Below are 18,690 nucleotides of genomic sequence, written 5' to 3'. Positions count from 1 at the left end.
CAACACAACAAATTGCCTTTATTTCGGTATGCATTCATATTTCAACATTTAGTGGTCCTGAACAGAGTGAGGAACATGGCAACGAGCCAGGAGGCTAGGCCCACTGAAAACTCGTGACACGGAGCTCCTCCAGGTCCCTGCCGAGGGTCTGAGGAGCAGCAACACTGAAACCTGAGTCCACAGGGTCAGGGCCTCTGTTCCAGCTGTCAGGCTCCACATCAGACCGGATGGGTGGCCAGGGAGCCCTGTCCAAACCTCTTCAGTTTGTAAAAGCAAAGCGATTATGAGAAAAGGAACCGACACAGAACCCCGTGCGCTTAGGACTCTCCGCATGGCCTTTCTCTAGGCGGAATCACCAAGGACCCTGAACACTGGCAGGTTTGTTGCCTCGTGACTGCTCTGTTCACCTCGAGACCTGAGCTCAAAGTGCATCGGCTGATGGTGGCAGCAGGGCTGAGGACCCAGCTCCCCTTCCCAGGCTGGTGGCAAGTGAATGTGTGGTCCAGAGCTAAGTGAGGGAGGCCAGGCTCTTCCAACCTCATCTGATGGCTTCTGGCCACAGCAAGTGTTGGGTGGTGATGGGCAACAAGGGAATTGAGGAGGGGAAAAGCAGCACCCCTTGATAAAGGTGGGGATACGGGAAGCCCTGAATTCCTCACCCACGGCCAATTTCAGAGGGAGGGGAGGGTTACAATCTAAGACTTGGCCAAGGGCGGTAGTGGAGGAATGGGGGAGACGATGGCTTGGACGGGGCATCACTTAAGACTTAAGGAAGCAGGGGTACAGCCAAAGCACCCCAAGCCCAGCAGTAGTCCCACGGCTGCTACCTGAAGCCTTCCCATCTAGTCTAAGGGCCACCACCACACAGCTGTGGCAGGAGGGCGGGGCGGGCAAAGGCAGACCCAGGCCATGTGTCAGCAGCAGGTGATTGTGTGACGTGTCTGTTCACAGTTGCGTTAGCTGTGCCCACCGCTCCCAAAGGAAATTGATTTCAACACACCTTCTTGATCCCAGAAGTTCAACTAGGCAGCCAGCGGTTACACTCGACAGAAGATGTTACACAGCACAACTCAGGTATTTCAAATGGACAGAAATTAGTATCAGAACAGTGTCTCAGGATGAAGTCTCAGTGGAGCTTCCTCTCCAGGACTTTGAGGTCTACAAGATGAATCTAGAAAATTCACTACTGTGGAAAATGAAGACTTAGCGTGGTTGGGAGCGGAGGCCTGGGCCTTAGTGACTAATTGCTGTAACACTGTCCTTCTGGCGGCTGTGGCAGCTTCATGTTCTCTTTTGACATCATCAAGCGTCGAAGCTCCTGCAGGATGACTTTGATGCTGTGGGAATTCTGCCGCTTTGCCAGCACCGCTTTGGCCCTTGGGTCCACCACGCCATTTGAACTACTCACGCCGCTCATATTGACTTTTGTTACAAATCTTACAGATGGGGGTGCTTCTGGGTATTTAGGCCCACATTCTATTTTAAGGCTGTATATTCGGTTTTCATAAATTGTTCTTGGAGGCCCAATTATCATCCCTGTCCATCTTGTAAGTGTCATGTCTTCGTCGTCCTCTAGACCCCAGCTAACTGTGCCGTCGCCTACTCCTTTCTGGCCTTCTTCCAGCTCTTTCAACAGTCAGAAATTTCCAGGGACTTTTACTCCTGAGCCTGTGGTGGCTGCCATCTTTCGTCGCTGTTGCTCCTTCACTGAGGATTTTAACATTCATGTCTATCAAGGTTCTTGGTGTATGATTTTCTCTGGTTTAGCTTTGATATCAGGATAATGGTCTTGTAAAATGAGTTTCCACTTCCTACGTTGCAGTATTTTGGAAGTTTTTCAGCAGTGCGAGCTTTTTTCTTTCTTTGTTTATTTGCTAGACTTCATCCTTGAATCCCTCTGATTCTGGACCTTTCTTTGTTGGGAGGTTTTTTTTTTCTTTTCTGTTTTCAAATCTGGCTGAAGATTTATTCGTTCTCTTTATGATTTCAACAAAGTAGCTTAGTTTTGTTGATCTCAATCTGTAGCCCAGCCTGGACTCAAACTCATGCAATTCCTCTGCCTCAGTGCCACGGATGTTGAGATTTGATCACCAGATCAATCTTGTTATTGATCTGTTGGGACTCACTGTTTCTTCCTGTTTAGTTTGAATAGTTCGTGCATTTCTGCCAGGTTAGCTGTTTCCCTGAGCTTAGCCTGTTAAATGGAGAACTGTTGTAGCCTGCTGTAGACCTTTGTATGTCTGTAGCATAATCTTCTTTTTGTGACTTACTCTGGTTCTTTTTTTGGAAAGTTAATTCAACTGATGGCTATCATTTTATCTATTATTTAAATACATTAGCTGTTATCTTTTTATTTTCTGTCTTTCTAATATCTTCCCACTGTTTTTGATTTACTCTTTATTATTTCCTTCTTACTACAAAGTTTGGGCTTAGTTCTTTAAGCTCTGTAATGTGCAAAATTAATTCTTATTTGAGTTTGCTCTTTTCTAATGAAGGCCCTTGTTGCTGTTCAGCTGTCTCCCTTGTCCTCCTTTGCTTGCATCCCGGAGGTTTGGGGATTATGATTCCCTTTTGTTGATATGAACACATATTTGTTCCTTTTTTTCCTTTGACCTATTGAGTTTCAGGAGTGTGTTGCTTGTCTTCCATGAACCTTGCATTTGTCCTCTTGTTGCTAATCAAGCTATGGCTTGATTGACTTACAACTTCTTATGTTTAAGGCTCGTTTGTTGGCCTGACATGCACATACTGTGTGTGTGTCCTAGAAAATGTTCTGAGTGTTTTAGGAAAACGCAGATTCTGTTGCTGTTAAACACGATACTTTACATGTGTATCTGGTCTTTTTGGCCTTTGGTGTTAAGCGTTGCTGTTTCCTTGGTTTTCTATCTGTACACTGCATTGTAGTGAGCCACGTTATTACTATTGCATCCCTGTCTGTTCCTTCTTCCATGTAGCCCAAGTTGGCCTTGAACTAGTGGTGAATCTCCTGCCTCAGCTTTCCAGATATGAGGATTATTGACAAGTCCTATGATGCCTGCTTTAGCAATGTCCTCTCAGGATTGTAATGGTTTTCTTTACAACTCAGTAGTAGTTTTTGAATAAAAGTCTATTTTTTGCCTCAACTCCCTCTACTCGTTCTGGTTATGATGCACTCAGGATGACGTTTGTCATTCTTGTGCCTTCAACCTTAGTGTGACCTTTGAGGTAAAATGAGTTTCATCAGATTCTGTAGTTGGGATTTGTGTTTTAAATGCATTGAGTTTGTTGTGTTTAGCTACTTTGTCCAAGGAGTTTTCTGGACAAATTGCCCCCTAGGAATGACAGATGTGACATTCATCAATAAACTCTGTTCACTACCTCTCTTCTCATACGTCTCCCAACCCTCTGTAACTTCTGTGACTCTGTTTTTCTCTGTCACAGCTGCTTCCAGCGTTATTGATTTTGCTATGATGTTGGGATTTACTTCTTGTGTGGATGAACCACATTTTGCTTCTCCATTCGTTGATAGAGACTTAGGTTGACGCTGTTTTAACTATGATGTATTGCTACAATCAGCTGAGAAGGCAGGTATCTCTCTAGCATGCTAATTTCATTTTCTTTAGATATATAGCTAGAAATGTATATGTAGTAAAAGGGGAGCAGGCCTGCTTTTTGTCCCGCCCTGCTCCTGTACGGCTAGCTTTACACCCGAAATAACAACACACAAATTGTATTCATTTAAACACTGCCTGGCCCATTAGCTCTAGCCTCTTACTGGTTAACTCTCACATTTTGATTAACCCATTTCTATTAATGTGTATCGCCACTTGACTGTTGCTTACCGGCATGAGTCTAACCACCGTCCTTCTTGGGTAGGAGAAGCATGGCGTCTGCCTGACTCTGTTTTCTTCCTCCCAGAATTCTGTTCTGTTTACTCCACCCACTTAAGGGTTGGCCTATCAAAAGGCCAAGGCAGTTTCTTTATTAACCAATGAAAGTACCACATAGACAGACCATCCTCCTACCTCATGTATAGGTGCCCCACAGACCTTCATGTACAAATTCTGTATTTCCATTTGCTATATTACCTAGCTTTTAATATATGAATTTACTAATAAGCTATTGTGAAAGAATTCATGAAAATAGTACAGTGTGAACTCAGCAGTCATCACACATGCAGATTTTATTTGTATATTCACAGCAGAAGGCATTCCAACACTTAGAGTGAAAATTGCCCACTTCAGTGGTAGCTATAAAGATTTGGATTGGTATGGATCTTGGTTTATTGATACAAATGTAAGGTCAATTTTGTTATATGTATATTTCTCCTCTTGATTATGGTATTGTGTTTGTGCAGCTCATTTATAAGTATAATTCATAATTAAGAAATACAGGTTAATAGATAGTCATCTATAATAGTCAAGCTTGTAGTCATGTTAGGTAGGTATTCTAGATATATAGAGATATATTTCAGTTAGGTATTCTTCACATCTTTTGGAGACATTCAGAATATGGCATTTAAAATGTTTTAAGAAGTTAGGGCTTTTCATGACAATGAGACACATCTGCTCCTGACAGCACCAATTACTTCAAGAGGAAAAGAGGCTCCTTATGGAGTTGGTTAGCCATTGTGCAAGAAACTGCTCTTGCACTTGATGAACTGGACATGCTCAACATGCCTGTAGATGAGACAATTCTTTGGGGTTCCTGCTTCATGAAAGAGTCTGTTAGACATTCTGCAGGACACAGAAGAAAGTGCCTGACAAACTGCCAATATAGGTGGAACTGTCTTTGAAATTTCCTGCTTCATGGAAAAGTCTGCTCTGCTCCCGGACAGCATGGACGGAGGCTAGAATCTTCCCGGTATGCGCACCTTGGGGTGCTTTCACACATCATTAGAAATGGGCTAGTCCAGGTGCGAGAATTAGCCTGTAAGGGCTAGAGTTCATGGGCCAAGCAGTTCTTAAATGAATACAGTTTGTGTGTTGTTATTTCGGGCATGAGCTAGCCAAGCGGCCGGGGTGTTGGGGATGCAGCCCCGCCGCTTCATATTTCAACAATCTGCCTGTGACTGAGTGTTGTGTAAGGGAGTCATTTGGCGTGTGTTTCTCTGATGGCTTTCTCCTGTCAGCATGTTTGGTGTGGATGCATATTGTTTTTTTTTTATCCTAGCTGTACAGTGTTGGTCACTCTACAGAGTAAGTGTCCCATAATCTATCCGTTCGGCTCTTGCGGAGCATTTTGTTATTCAAAGCATTTAATGACTTGTCATTCACATTACAGAAGTGTCCGTCTCCTGTTATACTCACCTGTTGATTTCAGATTTTTCCCTCTTTCTAGGATTTCCATTTGATACCCTATGCATACTCCAAATACCTCATCAAATTTTTGCCTTTATTTGTTTCACATAGTGATTGCTTTGGAACACATTAACCACAGTTGTTTTAAAGTTCTTTGTAGTGATGACATTGGGCGCCATTCTGTAGTGATGAGGCAAGCAGGCTTGCTTTTCGTCCCTCCCGGCGTCCGCATGGCTAGCTTTACACCCGAAATATCAACACACAAACTGTATTCATTTAAACACTGCTTGGCCCTTTAGCTCTAGCCTCTTACTGGCTAACTCTCACGTCTTGATTAACCCATTTCTAATAATGTGTGTAGCACTACAAGGTGTTGGCTTACCGGGAAAGATTCAGCATGTCTGACCTGGCAGCTGGCTCCATGGCGTTTGCCTCACTTCCCTTCTTCCCAGCTTTCTGTTCTGTCTACTCCACCCACCTATGTTCTGACCTATCAGGCCAAGCAGTTTCTTTATTAATTAACCAGTGAAAGCAACAGATAGACAGATGAACCTCCTACATGAGTTCTTGGCTACTAGCTCATATATACACATCATTTAATGGTATAGTTTGGTTTTAGGTCATATTATCTTATTCTTGGGCCTAGTATTTTGGGACTGGCTAAAAGAGACTGCACATAAAAGTGAAGGCAACTATGCATTTTAGAAATTGTTATATTTCTCTAGAGAGGATTTTCTATTTCCTTAGCAAAACTGAAACATTAGACCATTGACCTCTGTAATTATTTCATTAAGGCTTTCAGCTACTAGGTTTAATCTAATGCATGATTATATGTTTAGGCCTAAGGTCTCCATTATTGGCCCTGGCACCTCGCAATATTGCATATTTCCATCATGATCTTTGCTTTGTGCAGATGTAACTAGGAAAATGAGGTAAATCAATAATTTTATCTCTCTGAGGCGCCACTTTTTGAAAACAAAGAGATAATCTTACCTTTAATTATCTTCATTGCTTTGGTACCTCCCTCTGCTACCTCCATGATGCCTTTATCAGTTTGGAACTTAATTCATCTTTCTCTGTCATGCAAGTTAATATTGGTGTGTGTTCATACCAATGGCTTCCTTCTGTCAGCACTCATGTGTCAGCACGTGTGTGATCCTCATGTGGATGCTTACAATGACCTCTGCCACGGTGATATTACTGCCATGTCAGACATCCCTCACATATGTGCGGTTGAAAAGCTGTTAGAAGATGTGGTGTCCCAGATTTGGCCTGCTGACGATCTACTACATTTCATTAAAGTATGCGGTCACCAGGTTTGATCTAGTAGACGATGCGGATGATCAGGAACTATGTAGCATATATGCATGTAACCATACGTGGGCCACTATCAGAATAACTCCAACTTGCTAAGCGCTTACATTTATTTTATTATTTTATATGTATGGGTGTATTGCCTGCATTTGTGTGTCTGAGCACCACAAGTGTGCAATGCCCACAGAGGCAAGAAGAGGGTTGCAGATCCCTGGAAGTGGAGTTGTAGGTCATGTGGGTTCTGGGAATCAGACTCAGGTCCTCTGCAAGGGCAGTCCATGCTCTAAGCCACCTAGTGATCTCTCCAGTCCCATGCTAGGTGCTTTGAAGGCATGTTGTTAATTTCAAAGTAGTGTTATTTCACTTTTCAGATTCGTGTTGACTTTGGAGCAATCAACAAACTTAATCAGTGTATGAGAAAATGGCATTTTCTTCACTAGCAGCAATTATTTTCTGAGAGACTTGATTCCTTAGACAAATTTTGGAGAGAAAATTGTTCGTGGTTCAGGAAAAGTCATATGGTTCTGTTCACAGTGTTGCTTGGTTTATATTTTCCTTTTTCTGTCTTTCCCCATTTGCAAAGGTTGATCGCTGAAGTAAATATATACGGCATTTTCACACATTTATATTATTGCTCTTGGTTCATATTCATTCCTCCTAGTTTCCTTCCTTATTCCCCTTTCCCATGTCCTGGTCTCCTTTCTCAGCCCAAATTGTGTGGGTTTTTTTTTTTTTTTTCTGATTTCATGTCACATGCCTATGGAGTTGAATCTACATTTCCTGTGAAAGAAATTGGTGCATTCCATCTTTCTCCCCATTATCCTTTCCTGTCCTCCTTCCATTTAGATGCCTTCCTCTCTGTTCTTAGGCCCTTTTTGCTTTCACATGGTGTGTGTGTGTGTGTGTGTGTGTGTGTGTGTGTGAAAATATGGGTTGTGCATATGAGAGAAAATGTCATGTGTGTTTTTCTCATTCTATTTTATTTTGTTGACATGATGATCTCCAGTTGTGTTCATCTTCCTGCAAATGACATAATTTCATTCTTTTCTAATGACTGAACAAAACTTCATAGTGTAGACATACCACATTTTCAGAAGTAAATTCATATATAGAATTTGCAGATCAAAGATTAAGAGATAAAATTATCAGTTGAGAGTTAAAATAACATAGGTGATACTATAAGGAAATCCAATCACATCTTTCTGGAAATCACAAAGAAAACCCATCAACATTTTATCACAATAGGAAAGGGGCCAGAGAGACTCCCCCCTCCTCTCTGAGTGGAATGGGGGTGCCAGTGGATGAGCGTTCATTCTAGAAATGTCAAATTGTGAAGCAGTGATAAAATTATATAAAAGAAATCTTTTGGCCCAGACAAATCAGCCCTTCTAGAAAGTAAAAGCTAGGTGTGCTGTCCATGAAGCTCCTGCTTCCAGCCAATGAGCTACTGCTTGTAAGACACTCCGTTCTTTTAAGTACCACTGAGAAGAAAAATAATGCCAATTAAATACTTATGTTTTCTTATTGCTAGAATGAATATTTATGAACAGAATCTTACTTGATTATTTCAAACATTTTTATTTATCTCTCATATGTACTTAAGGAGCAGTATATTAGTCTAATGAGTTAGAAGGGCTTTCCAAAGCTTGATTGCCTTGTGGATCTGAGCTCTGAATCAGTCTTGACTCAGCCGTCACTGCTGTTTTCCACACGTTTTCAGCTCTGTGTCACCAAAGGTATGAATACTGAACACTTCTTGAAGGAGTGTTTTAGTAGTGTCCCCAAGCTTTTCTTTTAAGGCCTTGTTATTCAGTTTGTGCAACTGATGATATCTTCAGAGGGTTTGCCTGACAACAGCTAGGATGTGTCCCTGTCTTTTCTCCCAATGGCCCGCTGATGGCATGTGGACCAGCCAAGGTAGCCTCGGCCTAGCCTTACACGGAAGCCTCCTCTCTCCCATCAGGTGGCAGAGCCAAGTGAACACACGCAGGAGCGATGATCACATAAGGGCTACTCTCTGACTGACGGCAGGGCAAGGCTGGTCTGATTTGAGAAGCGACTTTGGAACCTTCTAGGGCACTTTACATCTGCCTTTTTGATGCACGCTCTATTTCATGTTCTTACACAGGTAATATGTGTCTTTCTGCAGACAGAATGTAGGGAAAAGACTAGTTTAATACAATGTTTGATATTAGTCCTTGATGCTCAGGGACTATGGGGAGATTATTGTAACATTATTGAGTGATTTGGAACATTGGATGACAGAGGCTTGTCTTGTTTTCTCTGATGTCTCAGGGAGGTTGCTTTAGTCTCTCGTGACTGCTGGTACACCACGTTATAGAAGCATGTGTGTGTTTGTTCCTCCGCCCCAATTTTGCCCCCCCCATAATCTTTCATCACAGTCTTCTTTTTTTTTTTTGCCCATGCGTCATCCAAAACTCATTCATCATTATTCTCATTGATTTCTATTTTTAAAGCTTCAATTAATAGTGACCCCCAGTTTTTTTTCCTCTTGATTCAAGCACTCTCCTTTTTGCCCTGGGTGCCTTCAGATTCATAGACTTGAACAGTGCTCCCACCAGAGCCTTCCAATAATGGGGATCATGAGCACTCGTAGTCATGACTGGTCAGCAGATGCTTTTATTCTGGGGCATCTTCTAATTACTTAAATATTCTAAATGTCACATCTTCTTATACTTCAATTAATTGATTCCAAATAGATGAGTTAAAAAATAATTTTATTTTAAGCTGCCTCTAATCTTGAGGCCCTTGTAAAATGAAGATTAGGTTTACAAAGTAGCAGAGGGTTAATGAGTTGAGGAACGTTGGGCTTAGACTCCAAATGGTTTTTGGTGTTTTCCTGAGGAACTCTTAGGGAGCGATGGTGCTTTAATTATCTCTTTTAAACTTTGTCTTAGATTTGACTCTTTGAGTTACACAGATAGGAACACAGCTCAGGATGGCTTAAACAGAAAGGAAAGTTGTTGGCTCAAAAGCTGCCGAGCTCAGGGCTGGTATTGGCTCAGCATTGGGTGCAGCTGGGGCTCCTCACTCCCAACACTTGAGTCTCCCTTCCTCTAGGTCTTTGTCTCACTGAATCTTTATTTAATGGCCTCTGCAGGTCTAGGTTTATATTCAAGTAACCTAACAGTTCTGGGGGAAAAATTCCTGTGTTTATTATCTCCAGTTAAAGTCCTAAAATCAGTTGCTTCGGTTTGGTTACATATCCATCCCTGAATCAGTTAGTCTGGTCACAAGGATGTGTTTCATCGAACTAACTCTTTCCTGGTTACCTTTCTACCCTGAATCTCTGTGTAATCAGAGTGTGGACCCCCTATTGTAAAATCAAGTAACCGTATAAAGGAAGGAGGTTACTTGAGTTGCTAAACCTTATGAAATCTGAGCCGGGTGGTAGTGGTACACACCTTTAATCTCAGGTGAATCTCTGTGAGTTCAAGACCAACCTGGTCTACAAGAGCTAGTTTTCCAGGACAGGCTCCAAAGCTGCAGAGAAACCCTGTCTCAAAAAACCGAAACCAATCAAAATAAACAAACCTTATGAGATCTGTAAGTAGAAGCCTGGTTTTGTTTCTGATGCCCAAACAAGAAGAGACAAAAGCCAAAATGGTGAATCGGAAAGTGGATTAAGGAAAGTAGATCCCAAAACTTGGCTCTGATTCCCTCAGACTGGCAAGGTGACAGGCGGTATGATGGGAAGCTATGTCAGTTCAAATGTGAAGAATGAGATTTGGTGTTGTAGCAGGTACTCCCTGGGTGTCAAGTGTTCCACGTGCGACCTCCAGATCTGAGAATATAGGCCAGTGATCACTGTGCTGGATGAGGCGTCCCTGGGGAGCAGGGTGCTGTCTTGAATTACTTCCCCATCTCTCTGTCAATCTCTCATCTTGTAAACCTCCCTGTTTGGTGTGGGAGAATTGTCTGTATTCTGTCAATCATGTATTTTAATAAAACGCTGATTGGCCAGGCAGGAAGTATAGGTGGGTCAACCAGTCAGGAAGTAGAGGCGGGGCCATGAGAACAGGAGAATTCTAGGAAAGAGGAAGCCCATTCCTCCCATTCCTGCCCAGACCACCGAGAAGCGAGATGTAATCTGCCCGGCTGAGAAAAGTACTGAGCCATGTGGCTGACATAGATAAAAACAATGGGTTAATATAAGCTACAAGAGCTAATAAGAAGACTGAGCTAATAGGCCAATTAGATTATAATTAATGCAGACTCTGTGATTTTTTTTGGGGCTTGCAGGCTGTGGGGTACCAGGTGGGATGGAAACCCCAACAAGCAGGCCCCTCATGTTACACCTGTTAGATGTATGTTATGACATCATAGCTTATCTTCCAAGTAGTCTTTTCTCTCATCATTCTTAGTACTCTCTTTCATAATTTTTTGATGAATTTCTCATGTCTGAATTTCAGTTTTCCAGTTTTCATTTCTCAATAGACTACCTATATATCTGTATGCATTTCATACTATTTACTATTTTTCTATTTACTTTTTCCAATTTTTACTTCTGTAGGAGAATGTGAAGAATTTTCTACCTTTTTTCTTTTTTCAAGGAGTCCATGTTTTCCTTTCTTTCGAGAGCTCGTCTGTGCTTGCTTTCTGACGTCACAGAGGTGGAGCCATGTTCATGTTTTAGTGTGTACACACTTGCCTTCATGTTCCTCTTGACCTTTGCAGTTACGTATTCCCAAGATTTCCTAGGTGTTCCTTCTTTGCATCTTGCTTTTTTCTGACTTTTATGCTACTGATTTCCTCGTGAATTTTCTGATTAGAAAGGTTGTGAGCTCATCTTCAGGGAGGCTTTCTTTGCTATGCATTGCATTTGAAGTACATCCAGAGGTGCTGATTGCATCCGGAGGTGCTGATGGGTCAGTTTTGCTCTCCTGGCTTTGGAGGTGGTCCTTCTTGTCTGCTGGGTGTAAACTTCGAGTTTCAGTTTTCTAGGTGATTGTTTTGTTTCAGTGTTATAATAAAGTCCTTTTCTGCACTAACGCCTAAAGGTGGTAGGTGGAGGGATCTCAATCGTTAATCAAGGACGGAGAAAGCTTTCCTTAATCCTTGATTGTATCAATAGAACAGTTTTTTTCCTTTTTCTTTTTTTAAGCTTCAAACCATACATACAGCACACAGCTTCCATTTTCAATCACAGGCAAATAATAAACAGTCACAACCCTTGTCCAGGTTCGTTTGATTGCTAAGAACATGCTGTCAAATAAAATACAAGTTTAGTTTTTTTCTATTTCCCTTTTTTTTGGTTTTTCAACGCAGGGTTTCTCTGCGTATCTTTGGCCTGCCCTAGAATTAACTCTGTAGACCAGGTTGGCCTTACACTCACAGAGATCCGCCTGCCTCTGCCTCCTGAGTGCTGGGATTAAAGGCGTGCTCCGCTACCCCCTCACGAGCAGGTTGAACTTGTTAACTGTGTCTGGAATGCTAAGATAGGGCAGAGTCAAGCGATCAGAGAAGGAAATGGTGGCGATGCGTGACATACACTCAATGTTTTAACAAAGCAGTGTGGCTTCTATAAAAAAGACCCCAGTGTTCAGGGCTGATTTCCTCACCTCAATTTTATCTCTCATTTTTCACTTTTCTCTCTTTTAATAATCTAGAACTTCCTTATACAATCCAAGTGTTTTTGGTATTTTTTTTTTCAGCATACTTTCCCCTACTGTTTACAATTTGCCCCAAATCAGCTAGTTACATTGTATCTTTTTATGTGCTAGGTTGTGATGTAACAAATCAGCTAGTTACATTGTATTTTTTTTATGTGCTAGGTTGTGATGTAACAAAAAGTCTACGTTAATTTATATATAGACCTACACATTTAACGTTTTATTTTTTTTGTTCTCAAAATACAGAGTCTAGCGGTTTGATAAGACTCACAGGACTAAGGGATGTAATGGTACAGCTGCAGTACAGAAAGGAAGAAACGAGTTTACTTCATGGTGATGTCAGAGTTTGTCAAATAAATTTTGTCCCGGCCAGCGGGATACGAATGGGGGGTCCCCCATAAACCTAGAGGAGGAAAGGAATGGAAAGGCACAAGAGACACGAGAAATGACGGCAAGACAGGATTTCTGATCAAATTGCCTCTTTATTAATTCTCAGAAGCTATTATATACCAAACAGGCAAGGGGGAAGTGGAGGGGTGTCAGGTCTGCTGGAAATTAGGTCGGAGATACCCCTAACTGATAAGTAAATACCGGAGGGTCTCTTATTGTTAACTAACAAAGTAAATGCTAATGTTTTCTAAAAGCCTGGTGCCTGCAGGTCTCACTAGGCTAACTTCCTAGGTCTGGAACTTGCCTGCAAAGGTGATTATCTAACTTGTGAACTTAAGATGGCTGTAAACAAAATACAGATCTCAAAATACAGGTCTTTGCTTCAGGCAAAATTTTAAAAAACGTTTTCAAAATAAATGCATATTCTGGGAGGAAGAACTGTGACTCTCGATGTTTACTCGCTGTTCCTTAGAGCTGAAGTGGGTTGAGATTGAGACCACAGTTAGAATGGATGTTAATTAGATAATCTTAGAATTGGGGGATAGATAATTCTGGATTATTCAAGTTAACTCACAATCATTTGATTTCTTTAAACACGGAGGAGGTGATCACAGAATCACTGTTACAGCGTTCTCTTCAGAGAAGACTTGATCAAATTTAGAAGATAAAATTATGAGACCATGAGGCCAAGGAACATTCATAGCATCCACAATCCAGGAAAGGCAGAGAAAAAAAATCTCTCTGACCTGTAGCTTACTGTGTTGCGGGTGCCTTGATTTTAGCTTAATGAAACCCATGGAGGACTTTTGGTCCTGAAAGACCCCCGGTGTAGGGAGACTCTCACTCAAGTCTCAGGAGAACACGACCCCCCCCCCCCAGTAACTCACAAGAGACCAGCCTTTCTGCAATCACACAAGGTTTATTGACAGGACAGGAACCAGTGAACTGGGGCCAAGACTTATAACCTATGCAGGGGAGGAGTTCGACCTCGAGTAACTGGGAGAAGGGGTTTTTAAGGGAAGAAACCATAACCCAGTAATCCGAAGAGGGTAGGGAGGGCATCATAGAAAATCCCGAAAATACCAGTGATGATCACAAGAGGGCAACTCCCTGTTTCTCAAGATTATTCTCAAGATTACAATCTAACTTTATCTTCAGCTAGTTCCTACAACAAGTCACTGAACCCTCTAATCCTAGATTTTTGGCTCTTCTCTTCCTGCTAGAGGGGTCTGGATTTATCCAGGTCTTTCAGTCCCTGTCCTTGTAAGACAATAAATCAGGAGCCTCTGGGTTTGAAGTATTTTGTTGCAACATTGGTAGGAAATGGATTACATACTTCATGACTACGGCAATCTGTCTAGTGATGACCCTAACAGAACTGGACTGAGTTCATTTTAACCAAGAAATATCATAGAATGTCCAATTAGCACTATTTTTTAATATCCCTGATCTGAAAATTACTGAAATACAGATTAGTTAAAAATGCATAGACAAATACTCTGCAGTGGTTAGGACTGGGCAAGGGCATGCAGACTGGCAGTGTGGTGACCGTAGCAAGAGCCACAAGAGTCTGTTAAGGGTTCTCAACAATTTATTTCAGCATTAAAATAGGGGTAAACACTCACCACTGCAGAGTGGTTTCCACGCCGCTACTGATCCAGCTGCCTCTGTCCAGTTGTTCTGTCCAAGGGTAAGGAGCAAGCCGTCTGCTCATGTGCTACCATGCAGGAGAGCACAGAGCTATGAACTGTTGTGTCCACAGACAAGACCATGTCTTAGGAGTCACAATCCCCAAAAGTCATTGGCGGAAGGGATCAAAATCCCATAACAGGTGGCAGCCACAAACACAATTCTAGCAATGATAAACCATGCACAAAGACCAATGCATACTGAAAAGTTTCATCTGTATAGTATTCTATTATGTTAGGAGTTGAGATAACCATCAAGACTTCCCAATGTAGAGAATCAGCTAGCAATGTTCAGTGTCTTAATCCACGAGTTTCTTACATGTGTGTATTGTGTGAACTTATGTGGAACCATAGGTTATCCTTGCATGTACCTGCCGTTCTGCATATATGTTATCCTTCAGCTGAGAAAAGACAACATCCCTACGCTCTGTCTCCTTTTCCTCAAACACTTTACAGACTGTCCTGTATGGGTGTAGGCTCACGAGGCTGTGGTTCACCTTGGTCTCGGTGCTCGTAAGAGCCACTGCCTCCCACTCCTCCAGGCCAGCTGAAACTTTGCTCATCACTATAAGACTAAGGATGTTGTTGTAGCACAAGCTTTGGTTTGCCTGATGAGAATCTGCACTGAAAGAATTCACGAAGATCTGCTGCTATTCAGAAGTGTTAAGGCACAGAGAACAAAATGGTTTGGTTTCTGCAAAAAAAGAAAAAGAAAAAAAGAAAAATGGGTGTTCATGTCTGCTGTGTAGCTTGCTATTCCGAGCACCCACTAATCAGTATTCAGATGGCTGCTGTATTGAGGGCATCCCTGGAAGATGATTTTCTTGGCCAGTGCTAAGTGATGTGATACTAAGAACATTGTATTTTACGTGAGGATTCAGCATGACATTTACTGAAAATGTGTTATAAAGAGTTTAGTTATGTCCTCTGTATGGTATGAAATTTCCTATTGTTTAAGTATTTCAATCTGACTGAGTTCCACTGCCAGCTGGCCTTGCAATGTTAGGTAAGTATTCTATTGGCACTCCCTTTGACTCTCAGTGGAACATATATTCTGAAAGTATGTCTATGCGTTAGCACAGGCTTTGCCTCCACACCGTCACAGCAGAAGCAGTGACGTTGGTTTGGAAATGGAGAGCCCCAAGTTAAGGGATCCAGATTGGGAGTTGGGTAAATTCTAGTCTTACTTTTCCTGTCACTTTGGTTGGTTCTGCCTCTCAGCGGGCTGTAGCAAGGCTACAGAAATGGCAGGTGCAGAGAGCTAAGGAAGTTATGATTGCTCAGGGGGCCAAGTTGTTCTGGCTGGAATGAAGGAGATTGAGGGAATGGATCTGGGACCTTTTGTGGATGCCAGAAATCTTCGGAGGCTCACCTCCACTGAATAGTGCCAGGTGGCCAAAGTCGTTCAGTAAAGAAGGGAGTGTGGGGTGGATGAGCAGGAGGGGACAGAAACGGTCTTATATGTTGTCACTGTGTGCAGGGCCCTGTGAGCATCTTCACAGAGTAATTTATCACATTTTGTTGTGACTCCCATGAGGTAGTGGAGGGAAGCTGTTGAAGGGATTTTGTAAGTGAGAGCCATTAAGCACCGTAGAGTTGATCAAGGGTCACTGCGGCAGTTAATTGGAACTGCATTGAGTTGAGCAAGGGTGGAGATCACCTGCATTCTTGTGTGAGGGGAGATAATGCGATCAGGAAAAACTCTAATTATTCTTGGCCCGAGGGTGTGACTCTCCTTGTGTCAGTATCATCTATTAGTGTATTTATTACTTGTCTAGTAATTTGTAACACTTGTTCAGATAATCATGGCTTCATGGGTAGCGCATGGCCCTTTCATCAGTTTACCTGCTCTGCTGGCCTGGCTCCTTACAAATAGCACACTACCTTAGTAACCGAGCCTTTGGGAAAGAATGAAGTGAGGGTTAAGAGGAGGAACACTTTCTCATCGCTATTCTTAGCTGGGTTTACTTTTCTTTCTTTCTTTCTTCCTTCCTTCCTTCCTTCCTTCCTTCCTTTCTTTCTTTCTTTCTTTTTTTTTTTTTTTTTGCTTCTTTGATTTAGCAAATGTTTGACAAGGTCTTTGGAAAATATTGGGAATTTTCACTGGAGTGACATTGACCTACAAATTAGCTTCGGTGTTATTGCCATCTTTACACTACTTGGTGACTACATCACTCATCCCAGTAAAAGCGCTCACTTCTGTCTCTGCTCAATGTCCTTTTCTCTCTTCTCCCAATCACTTTGAATTTCTTTTTACTAAGTCTGAAATCAATCTGTTCTTTCTTTGAAGCTCTTCCAGGACCCGGGTTTTAATTAAAATATAAAGTTGACTTTCTTTTGTTAAGAAAATGACTTTTTTTTAGTGAATTCTATTCTTTCAGTTTCTATTCTGCCTGCCCAGCTCCCTCCCACCATGTTCATTCCTTGTCCTTCATACAAACCTTTTCCGCTTATTTACTAGTCTTGGTTTTGTTTAGTGTCTCACAGAGTTTAATCTGGGCCATCCGAGTGTCCCGAGTTTGTAACGAGCCATCAGCTCTTGGTGGGCTCACCAGTGGCTACATAACTGGATACCGTGCCTCCCCCACCCCCAGAATCTGTTGCCAACAGATCAGTAGTGGGTAGTAGACCCCTGTGTGTCCCATCTACTGAAAGACCCCCGGTGTAAGGAGACTCTCACTCAAGTCTTGGAATAACACTACCCCCCTAGTAACTCATGAGAGACCATCCTTGCTGCAATCACACAAGGTTTATTGACAGGACAGGAACCAGTGAACTGGGGCCGAGACTCATAACCCATGCAGGGGAGGAGTTTGACCCCGAGTAACTGGGAGAAGTGGTTTTTAAGGGAAGAAATCACAACCCAGTAATCTGAAGGGAGTAGGGAGGGCATCATAGAAAATCCCGAAAATACCAGTGATGATCACAAGGGGGCAACTCCCCGTTTCTCAAGATTATAATCTAACATTATCTTCAGCTAGTTCCTGAAATAGAGTCACTGAACCTAGTTTTTTTTGGCTCTATTTTTCCTGCTAGAGGGGTCTGGATTTATCCAGGTCTTTCATCTTCCCATTTCTTCTAGTACCTATTTCTAATCATAGAACTAGATTTCAGTATCTTCTTGACCTTGTGAAGCACTATATTGGTGGCTTCTACATATAAATGATGCACGTGGCAATTATATTTCAGTGCTTGATTGGCCGGAATGTCTTCAGATCTAATCTGTATATCCACAAATGGCAGAATTTTATTCTTTATACTGCAGAATAATGTGCCACGGCATATGCACCCATACTTTTTTTTTTTATTTCCTGGTCAGTGGATTCCTCGGATGATCCTGTCGTCTGTCTGTTGTGAGCACTGTTTTAAGAAGAGAGTGTGGGTCTTCTTCAGCCTCCCTTCTTCTCCTTCCTTTGTGTTTGTCCAGGCTGGGGAGTGCCAGGACAAATAGTTCGATTTCCGGGTCGTTTGTTTTTGAGGATCCTTCCTATTATTTCCTGTAATGGCTGGATTTGCTGTGCTCTTGGTGGGATAAGATTATGTTTCATTTTAGCTTTGTTTTACGTTTACTGCTGCTTAGTACTTTTGGGAAGTTTATATACATACATACATGCATAATACATACATACATACACACACACACATATATATATATATACACACACACTTGTTGGTAAATTATAAATATTTTTGAGACATGAAAGACTCCATTTAAAAAGAACTTCATTGAAGTATAATGATTCATGCATCTGTGGCATACAATTTGAAACTTTTTAGTATGTTTGCGGGGCTCTGAGGCCACCGCTATGACCTAATTTTAGGGCATTTTATCCTCTCTGCAGATACACGCACCCAGTAGTAGTCCTTCTTGCTTCCCCTCATTCCAGGCACAGAATCAGCTGTCTACACTCTGTGTCTTCTGTGAGGCGATGTGTGGGCTTTTCTCGGCTTGTCTTTGACGGCATGCCCCTGTGGTCATGGTGTGCCATGTTTCAGTGCCTTGCCTTTTGTTTTCTGTTGTTGCTTTTAATTATATCCCAGTTTTAGACCTTTGGTTGTTTTTGCTTTGGGCTATTATGATATGGTTGCTATGAATACTCAGGTACAAGCGTCTGTGTGGACTTGTTTTCCTTTCTTGAGTGTGGCTGGAGGGAGGCTGCTGAATCACTTTAATTTTTAGGAAACTGCCATACTTCTTTGGACTGTAGCTATGTTATTATTATTATTATTAATTACCACTACTAGTAGTAGTAGTAGTACTATTATTATAATAGTATAATGCCTAATTCTCCCCATATTCCTGTTACTGTATACATGTTTTTATTATGCTTACTTAGCTGCTTGTATCTCCTGGTTTTTATTTCCATCTCCCTAATGGAGAATGAT

At 42.0% G+C, this 18,690-nt stretch overlaps 1 pseudogene; it reads right to left on the bottom strand.

Moving 5' to 3' along the window:
• Positions 1-236: 236 nt before the first annotated feature.
• Positions 237-1,684, bottom strand: LOC126516066 (ubiquitin-conjugating enzyme E2 variant 1-like; annotated as a pseudogene).
• Between the last annotated feature and the right edge of the window lie 17,006 nt (positions 1,685-18,690).

This window comes from Alexandromys fortis, unplaced genomic scaffold (genome assembly GCF_014885135.2).
Source record: "Alexandromys fortis isolate MF-2015 unplaced genomic scaffold, M_Fortis_MF-2015_v1.1 scaffold_143, whole genome shotgun sequence".
NCBI classification, from domain to species: domain Eukaryota; kingdom Metazoa; phylum Chordata; class Mammalia; order Rodentia; family Cricetidae; genus Alexandromys; species Alexandromys fortis.
This window is presented reverse-complemented; position numbering and strand designations above follow the sequence as displayed.